Source organism: Arvicanthis niloticus, chromosome 12 (assembly GCF_011762505.2).
Source record: "Arvicanthis niloticus isolate mArvNil1 chromosome 12, mArvNil1.pat.X, whole genome shotgun sequence".
Lineage (NCBI taxonomy): Eukaryota > Metazoa > Chordata > Mammalia > Rodentia > Muridae > Arvicanthis > Arvicanthis niloticus.
This window is the reverse complement of record NC_047669.1, coordinates 24,468,695-24,484,237: the sequence shown is the minus strand read 5'-3', so window position 1 is coordinate 24,484,237 and position 15,543 is coordinate 24,468,695. Positions and strand designations below refer to the sequence as shown.

Genomic DNA, 15,543 nt, shown 5'->3' with positions numbered 1-15,543 from the left:
TAAAGCCCACAGTCAGCTTTCAAAGGTCACGTTCAGGAGTTTGGCCTGGAGCCAGACTCCACAACAAAAACAATTGCCAAGACTTGTCTGGTGTTCTTTTCTACTTGAGTATGCGAAGGTGCCCGTGGTATAAGTGGAAGGATTGGAACAAGAAACAAAATGATTTCCTTTGAGGTATGTCTCTGACATCCAAGGGGGAGATGAATTCTGGCATAATTGAGCAACTGAGTCTATCGGGACCCTATGTAGGTTGGGCCAAGCCTCGCATGAGGGGGTTCCCACCCCGTCTTTTAAAGACTTGTTTATTTGTTTTATATATATGAGTACACTGCCGCCATCCTTAGACACACCAGAAGAGGGTATTATATCTCATTACAGATGGCTGTGAGCCACCATGTGGTTGCTGAGACTTGAACTCAGGACCTCTGGGAGAGCAGTCAGTGCTCTTAACTACTCGGCCCAAGGGTCTTTTAAAGTGTGACTGAGCTAACTCCATTCATCTCTGCTGAGGATCTTCTGTACGGAACTTTTAACATGTGTCGTGTGAATGATGGCCCTGTTGCACAACTTAAGATAGTCATGAGAAATTCCTCACGTTTCCATTTTTCCTTTCAAAAAAATCATCTATTTTGGTCTCTTTGAGTTTCCTTTAAATCTTTTGATATTTGCAGCTTGCTCTGTCTCATTAACTAACAGGTCCTTAGTCAATTATTTAATATATATATATATATATATATATATATACACAATACATATACATATATACATATATATTATACATATATGTTATATATATATATATATATATATATATATATATATATATGACTTGCATTAAAGTTCTCATGCTGGCTTAGATTTGATTTTTTTCTTGTTCTTTACAACCACAGAATGAATGATTCTCAAGGCCTACAGCCAACATATGCACACATCACTGAGTTTGACTGAAATGTTAGTTCACCTATGACCATTACTGTTTTACTATCAATTACAGGCAAGCACTGTTTAGTGCTCTTGGGGAGTGACACAGGCTTCAGTAAATTCTGTCCCTTACAGATTTCATTTCTTCTTAGGTTATAGAGAGAGTTCTTTAGGCCAGATCTTTAGAATGGAGTCATCCCTGCCTACCCATAATCCTCTGACTTCCTGTCAAGCCCCTTTGTCCTTTCTCATGTGTGTCAGATTGTCCTCAACCTTCCCAGGGCTGGGATTATACACATGGAGCACTTAATACCGGGGATCAAATCTGGGGCTCCACGCAAGCCTCTGCTGAGTTACACCTTTTGGTCCTATGTTAATTTTAAAGATTTATTTATTTACCTGTGTGTGTGTGAGCCTGTGGTAAATTTATGCTTACCCCATGAGCCTGCAGAGCACAGAAGAGCATGTTGGAATCCCTTGAGATTGGAATTAGAAGCAGTTGCAGGCCACCATATGGGTATTAGGAACCAAACCCAGGTTGTCTGAAAGAGCAAGCATTCTTAACTCCTGAGAGCCATCTTCTGAACCTCCAGCTCACTGACATCTTCTTTTTTTTTTTTTTTTTTTTTTTTTTTTTTTTTTTGAGACAGGGTTTCTCTGTGTAGCCCTGGCTGTCCTGGAACTCACTCTGTAGACCAGGCTGGCCTCAAACTCAGAAATCTGTCTGCCTCTGCCTCCCAAGTGCTGGTATTAAAGCCGTGTGCCACCCCCGCCCGGCTTATTTTTTAATAATGCAGATAAGGAGGTTGCACAGCAACGTAATGTGGGTGTATTTGATGCTGCTGAACTATGTGATTATAAAAATGTTTAGATGCGACATTTCTGTTATGTCTATTTTCTGTAACTATAAATAAGCATATGCAAACCCACTTTAATAAAAAAATATTTGCAGGAAGAGAGACTGGCTGGGTGTGGGAGCAGCCCCAAGGTGACATTCAAAACCAGCTTAATGCCTGTGCCTGTGCCTCTCACACAAGGCAGTTGAGGTTGTTAACCTTGGCTTTTATGGGGTGCTCAGAAAGGAGCCAGGACATGCATATTTGTCTGGAGTAGGGTGAGACGGAGAACTTAGTCACTTTAAATTCCCATTTGAGTTGGAATTAGGCTCTGCACTGTTGTGTGAAATTAAAGAGCAGGAGAATTTATTGGGCAGTGTGACCAGTTTTCTTCCCGAGTAACCAAGGGTTTGACTTGTACAGAATCCAGATAAAACCTGGGCTGGATTCCTGCAGCTCAGAATTTGTCCTAGACTCACAGGCTCCTAGAATAGTCAACAGAGTAATCCACACATGCCCTACTTTCACATGAAGACAATGAGAACTGGGGAAGGGATTACATGCTCGGGGTGCGTGGATGGTAGGTGACTTGAACCGAGACTGTAACTTAGGTCCTCAGCACTGTTTTTTGGATGATGATAGATGTTTTTAAAAGAATTATTATATTCATTTTATGTATATGACACACCAGAAGAAGGCATTGGATCTCGTTACAGATGGTTGTTGAACCACCATGTAGTTGCTGGGAATTGAACTCAGGACCTCTGGAAGAGCAGCCAGTGCTCTTAACCACTGAGCCATCTCTCCAGCCCAATGATAGATTTTAAAATGATATCAGTACTCACAGCTCAAACATCTTCCTTCTATTTCTCTCTTTGTTAAATGCTCAAATAGTGCTGGTAATTTTGGGGGAGGATGTTTTGTAATTATTCTTTTGATATTATATGATCCTAATAACTAATCCATTTCTAGCATATTCTTGCCTGCATTCTACTAGTGAAATTAGCCCAGGGTGTTCCCTTTGCATACTATCATATTCCCTGATTCTGTGACCCGTACGGTTTTATGCTTTAATATCTCTGAAATCAGAATGCAGGAGGAAAGCTGCCATTGGCCTGGCTGGGGCCTTAATCTGACTCTCATGGCCTCTGTGCCTTTATGGACATGTCTGAAACATCCCAATGACAAACTGCTAGCAAGAACAAGAAAGCCACTATAAATCAAAACTTGCCAAGGGCATGACAGCCTTTGGGAAACAACCAGAAACAACAGACCTTTCTTTTGGAAAAGGTTACATTACCTGGATTTTGGTAGTATAGGGGACGACACTGCAGAGCCATTGACAGAAGCTGAAGCATGAGAAGCCATCAGAATGGAATGGCATTGAGGACCAAGACAACTCTGTGTGCCCTCACATGTGCATGTGCACGTGTGTGTCTATCTCTGTCTCCCTGTGTCTCTCTGACTCTGTCTCTCTTGTTAGTCTTTGGAACTTTAAAAATAGACCCGAAGCATTGCTTTTTATTAAATTTAAAACAAAATCCTAAGTGCATTTGCAATGGAACATTAAATGAAGTGAGTTTTACAGCCCTTGGCAGCTTCCGTTAGATGAAATAAAACTACACAGTGTTGACATTAAACCACAAGAGAGACAAAAAAGAATCCTGTTCTCGTTTTTCTTCTAGACTTGAACTATTTGCAACAACATCAGAATTAGTAAGACGCCTTAGATGCTCAGCTGTGTGGATCCCCGGGAGTGTCTTCAGCACAGAACGTAGGGTTTAAAAGTGCCATTCCGAGCTTTTCTAGGGTTGAAAGATCCATCTTTGTTTTTCAGTTTTCATTTAGATAATTTGTGTTTCCTCTAGGAAATTACCCACTGTCTTCAAAATTCACTTGTTGACATAGAATCCTTACGTTTTAATCACGTCTGTCTCTCTGTGGCTGACGAATCGATTTCACCCAGGCTCTTTCTGACCGGTCCATCACACCCCTTTGTAAATGAGAATGTTCACTCAGACCTGCCAGTGTTCACTTAGAGTTTCTTTTCTGCTACAACCACTTGCCTTGTCTTCCCTCCTTTGCTGTTTTTTTTTTTTTTTTTAATCTATTTTTGAAAAATAAAGTAAGTTTTTGTTTTCTCTCATTTAACATTCAAAACACATAAGGCACACATTTTTATTTTCTGAGTGCGGTTTTTACTGTGACATTTGGATAATGGTTAAAAAGTGCTCTTTTTCTGGTTCATCTTTAAATAATTTATACTTTGAATTCTTTTCCTCTTCACATGAATTTGATTATTTAAAAATTGTAACTTTGTGTATGTGTGTGTTTGTGCGTGTGGGCAGGTGCATGTCAGGGTACCAGGTCTTCTGGAGTTGGAGCTGTGAGCTGTCCAAGCTGCTGGGAATCAAAATTCCGGTCCCCTGTGAGAGCAACACCATATGAGTTCTGAATGACTGAGCCATTGCCCTAGCCCCAATTTTGATAACTTTTTATTATCTAATTTTAACTATATTTTGGCTGAGATCAGAAAATATGTCTAAGGACATATTCCAGCAGTGCAGAGAAAAGCAAGGGGCTCAGGTGAGTCCCAGCATCATAAAGCAACAAGACCAGAGAATGTAGTTGTGAAAATTTAAGGAGGTTTTTTTTTTTTTTTTTTTTTTTTTTAGTCAGGTTATCACCATGTATCCTTAAACTCATGATCCTTCTGCCTCTGACATTGGAGTGCTGGTTATAGCCTGCTCACTTCAAGGATTTATTCATTATGAAATAGATCTCACTTTTGTAAGTATTCCATGGATACCAAAAAATCTTGTTTTTGTTGAAGAGGTGCTATGTTTCTATATAGGTACCTATTATATCATGTTATTCAATTATTTTATCATGCCATGCTGTACATAATATGTACTCGAGATTTCCCCAGTTCTGAAATTGGCATATTGGAGTCTTCAGTATAATTAGCTAATTCTTCTTGTGTTTCTTACAGTTTGAGCCTCATAGAGTTAGCCATTCTGTTTATTACCTGTGTGTATGTAGTCACGATTTGCATCTTTACCCGTGTACTTCTATCTCAAGTTTCTTTGCTCCACACCATGTCCTCCCATCTTTATCGTCTTCCTAGGTCTGCAATGGTTTTTCTGTTTGTTGGTTAAGTCCCCTCTTACACATTTTCTTCAGGTGTAAAACATAGGCATTTGTCTCTCACTTCTGACATATCTGCAAATAGATTTCTTTCTCCCTGATAACTGAATGGTGTTTCAGTTGGCCATGGATTTCATGAGCTGGAGTCTGTTTCTCTCAGAAGTCTGTGAGCTTCCAGAAAACAGACTCTATTTGTCTTTATTTTTTTATTTTTATTTTTTTAATTTGGTACTCTTTGTTTTTGTGTTTGTTTGTTTGTTTTTCGAGACAGGGTTTCTCTGTGTAGCTCTGGCTGTCCTGGAACTCACTCTGTAGACCAGGCTGGCCTCGAACTCAGAAATCCACCTGCTTCTGCCTCCCAAGTGCTGGGATTAAAGGCGTGTGCCACCATTGCCCGGCTCTATTTGTTTTTAAATAAGATTTATTTATTTATGTGTGTGTCTTGTCTTATCTTGTCTGCATGCATGTACATATACCACATGCATGCAGTACCTGAGGAGGCCAGAAGGAGGTGTCTTATTTCCCAGAACTGGGGGATGGTTATTAGTTGCTACTGACAGGGTAGGAACCTAATCCTTGTTCTCTGCAAGAATAGCCGGTGCACTTTAATTGCTGAGACATCGTTCCAGTCCCTGGACTCCAATTCCTTTGTGTACTTGCTTGTAGCTCCTCATTCCACCCACACAGAGTTTCAAATCTTATCAGGAACTTGCTAGCTTGTGCGTTCACAGTCTGGAATGGATTTTCCTGAATGAACCCATTCAGCACAGTGTCTGGGATTTCTTCATCCAAGAACTTTTCCCCATTGCAAATTTGTTTCCTTTCCTTTGTCTGAGCCTTTTGCCAATGCAGATCCCGCAACACAGTCTGCTAAACCTCTTAGATTTCACTCCAGTTTCTTGCCTTAATCTTTGCTCTGTACTTTGGAATATTTTCCACTCAATCTTTTAGCCCATTAATATATGGACCTCAGTTGTGACTATTCCCTCCTTTCATTTAGGTATAAAATTAGCTGTTAAAAATCTTCTCTGACTTAAAAAGAACCACTTCTATATTGCTTAGTGTTTGTGTGTGTGTTTGTGTGTGTACGTGCAGTTGTGGAAGTTGGTTCTCTCCTTCTGCCTTTGGGTTTCCAGTATTAAACCGAGGTCTTTGAGGTTTGTAGCAAGTGCCTTTACCCTTTGAGTCATCTGTTTGGTAGCCTGCTTTGGTTTTTGAGACAGTCATATTATATAGTCCAGGCTCTTACACTTGGAATCCTCCAACTTCTGCAATCTAAGCCCTGGGTTACAGGCAAGCCTGGCCTCCTTGTCTCTTTAGATACAATGTTATTTCCTTTGTGGGCTCAATGCAGTCTGGGGGTTGGGGCTTTTGTGAAGTGTCTGTTCCAAGTTACATAGTTACAAAGGGATGTGCTTTCCTTTGTCCAAGCTTCCTGTGAAAGGCAAGCTGTGAACACTGTACCTTGCACCATTTAATCCTTCTTGCCACTTTGGGATCCAGAAAAGTCACATAATCCTGTGGAGATTGAAATCAACTTTATCCTTAGGAGTCACAAGATCTTGGGATCCAGCTTTTCCTTGTATTTAGTAGTTTGCTCTTACTCAGATGAGTTCCAGTGGTGGGGCATGGGCATTCTGACATGTTTTCTCTATTCTGAGACTCCTGCAGAACCTGCATCATTTTCATTCATGCATTCAAAGGCCGAGCGTCCACTGACTGAAGACGGTCATCCCTAGTTGGAAAGGAGACTGGTTTCTTTGTTTGTTTGTTTGTTTGTTTGTTTTTCCAAGACAGGGTTTCTCTGTGTAGCCCTGGCTGTCCTGGAACTCACTCTGTAGACCAGGCTGGCCTTGAACTCAGAAATCTGCCTGCCTCTGCCTCCCAAGTGCTGGGATTAAAGGCGTGCACCACCACTGCCCAGCAAGGAGACTGTTCTTAAGTTGACATTTTGTTAGGATTCTAGCTATTGATGACCGCTAAGCCCTTGGAAATTAACACACTTAATTTCCTTCACATCTAGTAGGGTGATGTATACACTATTATCATAATGGAGAGGGAGAGAAGAATAGGAAGACAATGAAAGAAAACAAAGAGAAGGCAAGATAGCATGCCAAAAAACCTTCTGTGATGTGCTCTTCTGACAATTGCTTCTGAGTATCAATAGATTGCTTAAATTACTGTCCCCTCTGACATCCCTTCATCTTTCTAACAGTTTTATGGGGATGTTCACAAATGGGCCTGTATTTCTGAATCTGTTGGTTTTATGTCAGATCAACTGAAATGAGCTGTTTTCCTCCCAGCCTCAAGCTTCTGGAATAACAACTCAGACACAAAATATATTTACAAATACCTAGGCCATATAGCTAGGCTAGTTCCCTGACTAGCTAATAATGTAAAAATAACCCATTTATACTAATCTACATTCTGCCACATGGCTGGTTACCTCTACTTAGGTACCACATATCTGTCCTTCTCATATCTTCCCCAGTGACTCCTCCCTCGCTTTGCACAATCCCAGAATTCTTTTTGCCTACCAGATGTCCCCCCTTCTATTTTACCCTTTCCCATAGGCCATAGGTTGTTTTTTTTTAATTGGCAGGTGATGTATCTATTCATAAAATATACAAGATATTCTCTCTACAATCAGCCACTCGGACTTTATTCCAGGATGACTTCATACCTGTCTTTCTCAAGGGATAAAATAAAAAAGCCATCTTTTAACATAGTGGTCACAACAGGGTCTCCATGCTGCCATTTACCCTCTCTGAGGCCCGTTATCGAGTGAAAGCAGAACATGCATTCTGCTTTCTGTGTTCAGTTACTAAGCTGTTGCGGCCCCAGCTGCCCCACGTTGGGCGCCAAAAATGTTGAGAACTGCACTGCCCCAGGCTTGGGGACCAAAATGTTGCGGACTGCTCTGTCGGTGTTGGAACCCGTACTGCCAAAAGCCTTGGGGGCTAAATTGTTAGAGCCTGCACTGCCCCAAGCTGCTCCTGTCAGCGGGTCGGGGTTCAGCAAGAGAGAGAGTGAGGACAGACTTGAGGAATAGAGACCAGACAGAGTGTGATTCAATCTTGTTTATTCTTCAGTCTCTTCCTAGTCCAAATCCCAAGTCTTGAGTTCCTAGTCCCTAGTTCCTAGTCCCTAGTTCCTCCAAGTTCCAAGTTTCCAGTTCCAAGTTCTAGTCTCAAGTCTCATCCAAGTACAAGTGTCTAATGTCTAATTCTCTGTTCCCTTCCAAGTCTCAAGTGTCTAATAATAGCTGCCTGTCTTGAGTCTCAAGTGCCTACTACTACTTCCAAGTTCTTCCTCCAAGTGCCAAGTACCTAATACCTAATAATTTCTCCTGTCTGCCTCTAGCCTTTTATATGTCTCACTTCTAAGCCACATCTCTAAGTCATACCCTTAAGTCACACCCTTAGGTCTTATCTCTAAATCACACCTTAAATCATGCCCTCAAGTCACACACCTTTAAGTCTCACACACCCAAGGGAAAATCCTGGGTATCTAAAACAAGATGTTATCAGAGTGTGCTCAGCTGTTGTAGGCTATTGTAATCAAGTCTCTTGTCAGGGTATATGGCTCAAGATGGCTGCAAGGATGGTAGCTGTTTTCTGTTGGCTCCCCACACTAAGCTTCCATCTTTGTGTGCATATGTATGTATTTGCATAGGAACTCTCTCTCTTTCTCTTTGTGTGTGTGTGTGCATGCATGTGTTAACACATACATACATATATACACACTTGCATAAGAGTTTGAGCTTATCTAAATGTACTGATTTAGCCCAATTGTTTTGTAAATAGTATCTGAAGAGATGATCTGACCCAAGAGTTCCCAAGGATACTAAATAATGAGTAAAAGAATCTTTTCTTTGTGATTAGCTTATAATTCAAATGCATATAGATTCAGTCATGAGAACAGTTTACCAATAGGGGTTGGAAACTAGTTGGCCCCTTTTCCTCCTGGATGCCAACCCCTCTACATACATTAGTCTGATTTTTTTTTTTTTTAGTGCAGGGCTGAAAGCTTCATAATAAAGAGTGCTTCTTCCCAGTCACAGCCGACATGCAGTGGTTGCAGCCGGACCTATGGCTTCTGTGAAGAGAGCTTGGGTGCTGTTCATTTTTTCCTCAGCAGGTGTTGTACAGATGCAAGGCAGAGACTGCGGGAAGTGGCATCCTTGTGTGTGTGTAGTTCATAGTGGTCAGAGGAGTTGTGGATTGGAAGAAAGTAATGGGGGGGAGTACCAATTTTTTTCTGTTGTGATAAAACATTCTGACCAAAAGCATCTTGGGAGTGGGGAACGGATTTGTTTGACATATACTTCCAGGTCAAATCTGTCACAGAGGGAATTCTGGGCAGAAACTCAAAGGTGGAGCTGGGTATAGAAATCATGGACAAACATTACTTTCTGGCCTACTCCCTGGCTCATGTTCAGGCAGCCTTTTATACAGGCATGGGACCACCAGTTTGAGAAATGGTGCCACCCACGATGGACTGGGTCTTCCTGCATCAATTAATGAACAGTATAATCTCTTATAGATGTAACCATAGATCAACCTAATCTAGGCAAACCCTCAGCTGAGGTTTCACTGGATGATTACTGGCCGTGTCAGTTAACATGTATATGTATAAGTATGTATGCTCTTTGTACTGGCTAGTTCTGTGTCAACTAGACACAAGCTAGAGGCATCAGAGGGAAAGGAGCCTCAGTTGAGGAAATGCCTCCGTGAGATCCAGCTGTAGGACATTTTTCTTAATTAGCGATCAATGGGGGAGGTCCCAGCTCACTGTGGGTGGGGCCATCCCTGGGCTGGTAGTCCTGGACTCTATAAGAAAGCTGGCTGAGCAAACCAGGGGGAGCAAGCCAGTAAGCAGCACCCCGTTATGTCCCCCTGCATCAGCTCCTGCCTCCAGGTTCCAGCCCTTCTTGAGTTCCTGTCCTAAGTTTCTCCAGTAATGAATTATGATCTGGAAGTGTAAGCCAAATAAACCTTTTGCTCTCCCACCTTTGGTGATGTCTCTTCACAGCAACAAAACCCTCGCACATTTATCTTGCTGTCATAGTTAACCTGGCTAGCACCCATCAGAAGAACCTTAGGAAACATGAGACCTGAAACTCACTGAAGAAGCAACCTCTGAGTTGTTTAAACACAGGTTTTCTTTCTGATGGCTGGGTTGTCCATTGCGTACACGATGTGCTAATATCTCAGGCTCTGACTGCTAACTCCTTGATTCTGTGATTGCTTAGAATTGGAGAGAAATTCCTACTGCACACCAGAATAAAAAACTGTATGTAGTATATATTATCATTATGCCACTGGCATCCTGAAACCATCTGGTTTATTCCTAGCCACTGGTCAACTACCACATCCCTTTCTTTTATGCGATGCAGAAATGGAAAAAAAAAGATTGATTCAAAGCCTCTAGCTGCCATCTGCCATCTATTACGCTAACTCCTTGGAAGTGACAGAAAGGGCGGAATTTTAATTACAGATGAGGGTACCATTCTCACTAGCTGACTAGCTAGTGAGGCCCTTGGCTACATGAGCATTTTAAATTTAGTCTTTATATGAAGGGAAAATACATAACAATGACATTTCAAGAACTTTTTTAGATTTTCTATGACATCATGCACAACTTTTCCATTTAAACCTTCAAAATATTTACAGAAGCCCATTTAAAATAAGACCATTAAGAATATGGCCCAGAGTTGGGCACAGAGACACAATGTATTTAGTCCCAGCATTTCAGAGGCAGAGGCAAGGCAGATCTGTAGCTGGATCTGGCTACCTGGTGAGTTCTTCTCTATTCTACCCTTTCAATCCCTAATGCTAGGTAGGAGAGGAGAAAAGGAGAGAGGGGAAAGGGGAAACATCTATAGACTACTTCAGGCTGACTGGTACTTCCTGCTGATTGGGGCACTGAGTTCCTTGGAGCATGTTTGATCAGGATATCTAGTTTCCTGTGTTGTTGTTGTTTCTTCTTTGTGCGTTACTGCTTAGCAAACAGCAGCCAGCCAACAATATACCAACAACAACCCTGTGTCTTGGGGCCCTAGCTTTATACACTCTCTGAAGAGTCCCCAGATTTCCCTGTCGCCAGCAAAATCACGCTCCTGCTAGAGCACGAGGCAAATCTTAGTCAGCTGCTGTGGACAATTTGAAGCAGCCTCACATTTCACACCTGGGATTAAAATGAAAACACATTCCTGTAATATTTTTTGTATTTTTAAAGAAACCAAAATCCTTACTACACAGATTTCTGAGTTTGAGTCCAGCCTGGTCTACTGAGTGCCAGGAAAGCCAAGGCTACATGGAGAAACCCTGTCTTGGAAAAAAAATTATATATATATATATATATATATATATATATATATATATATATATATATATTGCTGTCTATATGCAGGTGAGGGTAGGCACAAGATAAGGCTAGAACCTGTGACTGGGCAGTGGAAAAAGAAAGCAAGCTGAGAGTTTTAGAGACAGGACAGATAGAGTCAGAGAGGACAGGAGAACAGAGAAGACGGAGGAAGGAGAAGATGAACCCGATCCACGTGGCTTTAAATAGCCACAGGTAGCTATGAATATCATAGAAGAGATAGAATAATACAGGACAATTTGTCCAATCTAGGTGCGCAGCTTATATCAATATCAATTGGCTCTGAGTTCATTGTGTGAGTGTTTTGTGGGTTAAGAATTTACTGATATAAATCTGACTGATAAATTACAAACCTCTAGAGTTTTGATTTTACTGGGTTACAGGGATTTGTGACAGCTAGCTGCAGGGGGCGGATGACTAGGAATGTGAGCAGGTGAACTGGGAGTTGGGTGCCCATGGGGCCAGGGAAAGGGCCATATATGTGTGTGTGTGTAATTACAGACAGTTGTGAGCCACCATATTGATGCTGGGAACCAAACCCAGGTCCTAAGAGCAGCAAATGATCTTAGCCACTGAACCAGCTCTTCAGCCCCTATTTACACAAGTCTTAAGATAGCGTTACAGTTCTGATTTAAACAGTTGAAGAATCATATGGCTTCACAGAGCTAAAAGAAAATTTGAAGGCAAAAATTAGGCATACATTTTTGGTTGAATTTTTCTTACTGTTGCCCTGTCATGATGGGTTAACTAGAATGTGCTCTAGGCAGATGTACTTCCTGTGTCTTGGAAAATTACATGGCTCCAAATTAGCACATAATTTTTATCTACAATCATCGTAACTAGTGCATGATTGACAAGGTTTTTCTCACAAGGAAAGGTCACCTGCCTTGTGGTTAGAACCTGAACATTTCAGGTTTCTAAAACCTTTCTGAATCAGTCAATCTGTTTGCCGTCTGTTGTATGTTTCCAATATGGCTTTTTACAATCTCAAAACATTTCCAGTTCAGAAACAAACAAACAAACAAACAAACAAACAAACAACCTGGCTAGAAGTAGGTAAGGTAGCATCCGATTTAAAAGAAATTTAAACAGATTTTAGTGTATGAGAGTTTTATTTGCATGTATGTTGTCCAGGCCAGCTGGACAATCAAGTGGGACCCTTAGACCCTGTGGAGAGGACTGAGATGCGCGAGAAAATAAGGAGGCACAGCAAGTCAAGAAGTCTGATCAAGCTGGCAAAGATTTTATTGTTCACACAGGCTATATACTCTGAAAACAGGATATGGGGAGGGGTAGGAAAGGAAAGAGGGCTTTGCAGGTGGAGGAAGCTAGCTACAGCTGTGGGGTCTAAGTTATTCTTACAAAGCCTTTCTGTTACCAGGGGTTCTACAAACATCTATCTAGCAGGATGTTGTCTAAATCTAGAGAACAGGAGGAAGGGTTACTAAGGTGGGTTGCTATGAGGCCTTGTTTGAAGTTCTGAGAACTGACAAGTGAATCATGGAAGGTAAGCAGAAAGAACAGTAGATAGGAGAGCCAAGGGTGAGTGTTTGCCAAGAGTAAGGCCTTGCCATTGTTTTCCACAGTATGTAGTACCTGCAGAGGCCAAAAGAGGTTATAGGGTCTCCTGGAACTGGTGTTACAGATGGTTTTTAGCCACAATATGGATACTGGGAACCGAATCAGGCTCCTCTGTAAGAGCAGCCAGTGTTTTCAAACACTAAGCCATCTCTCCAGTCTCATTTTTAATTATATGTACGGGCATATGTGCTTGTGTGTGAGTACTTGCACGTGAATGCAGATGAGGCCAGAGCTGCCTGAGGTGTGGGTACTGGGTATTGAACTCACATCCTCTAGAAGAGCAGAGAACATTAACTGCTGAGCCATCCCTCCAGCTCCTAAAATATTTTTTGATAGATGCATTCTAGTGCTAGCTCTGTCACTATCTAGTGGAACGTATGCAAACCACTTCATTACCCTCTCAAGAAACACCTTAGTCCCTCAATCTCAAGCTGTCATAAGGGGATTTCACCAAATCATTATCTGTCATCCTTACTAGGCAACCAAATTGCTTAAGGTGAATGTGCATTCGGAGATCAGGATTAAAATGTTCTAGGGATGAAGTCCTGCATACTCTTATTTTCACAATCTCCTCTAAAATTAAGCCTTGTGTTTAAAAAACTAAGAACATCTGACCAGAGCAAACCCTTTTCCTCCCTGAGAAAAAAAATGGAAAACTCACCTGCTTAGATGGGCAATCTAGAAATTACCAGTTCAGATTTCCTCACAGGGCAATGTTCAGGGGCTTCAGGATTTGATCTGTTGGCTGTCTGCTCAAAGGTCACCGTAGGGAAGCTTGGGTTTTTGGTAGGTTACACTCAATTTAAGAATGCAAGCAGCTGAGTTCTCTTTTCACAAAGCTGTTGTTTGGATCCTTAGTTTAACTACATGTCAACTTTTTAACTGGTTTCTAGTATTAGCTCAGTGTTAGGAGGATTAAATAAGATGAGCTTTTAATGTCTTTGCAGTTATCCAGATGTTTCCTCTTATCTAAGGTCTCCCATCAGACTTCAAATCATGATTACTCTGAGATAGTGTACCCACCGACCACTTCTGTATCAGTAGCCCGATTAGATTACAGTTCCACTGCTAATTTCCTACCACAGCATACAAAATGAACCAGTACTCTATAGTGGGAACTGTGTTTACCTGGGAATCTGAAAGCTTAAGATCAGTCACATGGAGGGGGTAAATTTGAACAAAAATAAGACCATGAAAAAGCCATATGGATACTTATATCTGGTAATCCACTTAAACAAGAAACTGAAGGGAGATAGCCTGCATGGGTTGATAGTGCAACTCCTAGAACCAGTGACAGGTGTGGGATACCTCTGTATTGTTTTGAGAGCTTTTCTGAGCAATTCCTACAGAGGTATCCCACACCTCAAAACAAAAACAAACTGCTATTGCACACCTTGGTTGGGAGACAGAAAACACACTCAAACCAAGCTGGAAACTTCTTCCCTTATGGGTAGCTTTCAAAGAGTAGGGATGTATAACTTAAGTAACTGAGACAGTCTTACCCCACTGGGAATTTTACCAGCTACAAAACACACCTTCCAGACAACATGTGGCACAATGGTGTGGCTGTCATGGGAGCTGTCAACCTCCCAGATTGGACTTGAGGTCTGCTTCATAGTAGTGAGACCCATGTCAACAGTTCATGCCTGGTAATAGGCCCAAGTTGCATTAGGGTAGGGGGAGATGGGGTTAAGACTTACTACTGTTAAATTGACATAGCACCAAACTACCTTCTAAATATGTTCAAACACTCTTAGCTTTAGAAAGTTCTCTGCAGTGAACAGAGGTCAATGAAGACTAACGGCTGCCTAAAGTGCTCAGAACAAGTGGTGATTGGGTGCCTGACATTTGTAACAGTCTAAGGCTCAGGAATGACTGCAGAAGAGGTAGGTGGGGGAAAATGTAGAAGCAGGACAAGAAGAAAAAGGCTGTGAAATGCCAATTTATAGGCATGATTCAACCCTTGCAATTATCAACTCAGAGCAGCTATTACCCTGGGCCGAGGTTGGCCCTGCCAACTTGCATGGGGGCCCACTTACTTCTGAACTAGTAACTGGTAAGACTTGAATTGTTTTTCAATTTTGTACCTACTGCTGAGCCCACCATGCTCCAATGGATACCTCTAAATGCATGGCATGTCCACAGGGTCACAGACCTCGCCTTGGTTAAACTCAGTGGAATTCTCAAAGGAAGATGAAGCTAGACAAGAAGAGGGAATCAAGTCAGGGTAGATGAGTGTTACAGCATGCATTAGTGTATGAAACTGTCAAGAACAAAAAGGGGTCTCTTGATTTTAAGCCCTGCAAGGACACTTAGCTTCTAGCTCCACAGTAATGGATTGCTGTTGGAAGTGACTGTTGTGACAGATGGGCCACTATATAGCTAGCAGTATACACCCCTGAATGTCTGGGTCATCCGATTGCTAGAGTTAGGCCACGTACTGTAGGTCACCAGCTCTAAGAAGTGGGGCAGTGTTACCTAGGAAAGCAGACCAGAATGGCTTTTTTCCCTCATCCTTCCCTTTCTTAGGCCTGTTTTTCTAAGGTAGCTTTTCTAGATAGCAACCAGCCATGCACTGAGCTGCTCCTATTTCTGCAAATCTGAAACATTAGCTGCTTTGCAGACACTGTCCTTCCCAGCCACTGCTTGCCCCCGCTCACAGCCAACTGAA

At 41.8% G+C, this 15,543-nt stretch overlaps 1 protein-coding gene across 2 annotated transcripts in view; it reads left to right on the top strand.

The window, feature by feature from the left end:
• The window catches only part of LOC117717563 (V-set domain-containing T-cell activation inhibitor 1-like), a 52,967-nt gene continuing 37,424 nt past the window's right edge, over nt 1–15,543 (top strand). For both annotated transcript variants that reach the window (XM_034514802.2, XM_076942912.1), the window contains exon 1: nt 1–174. The gene's annotated coding sequence lies outside the window, so the exon portion shown is untranslated. The remainder of the gene's footprint in view (nt 175–15,543) is intronic.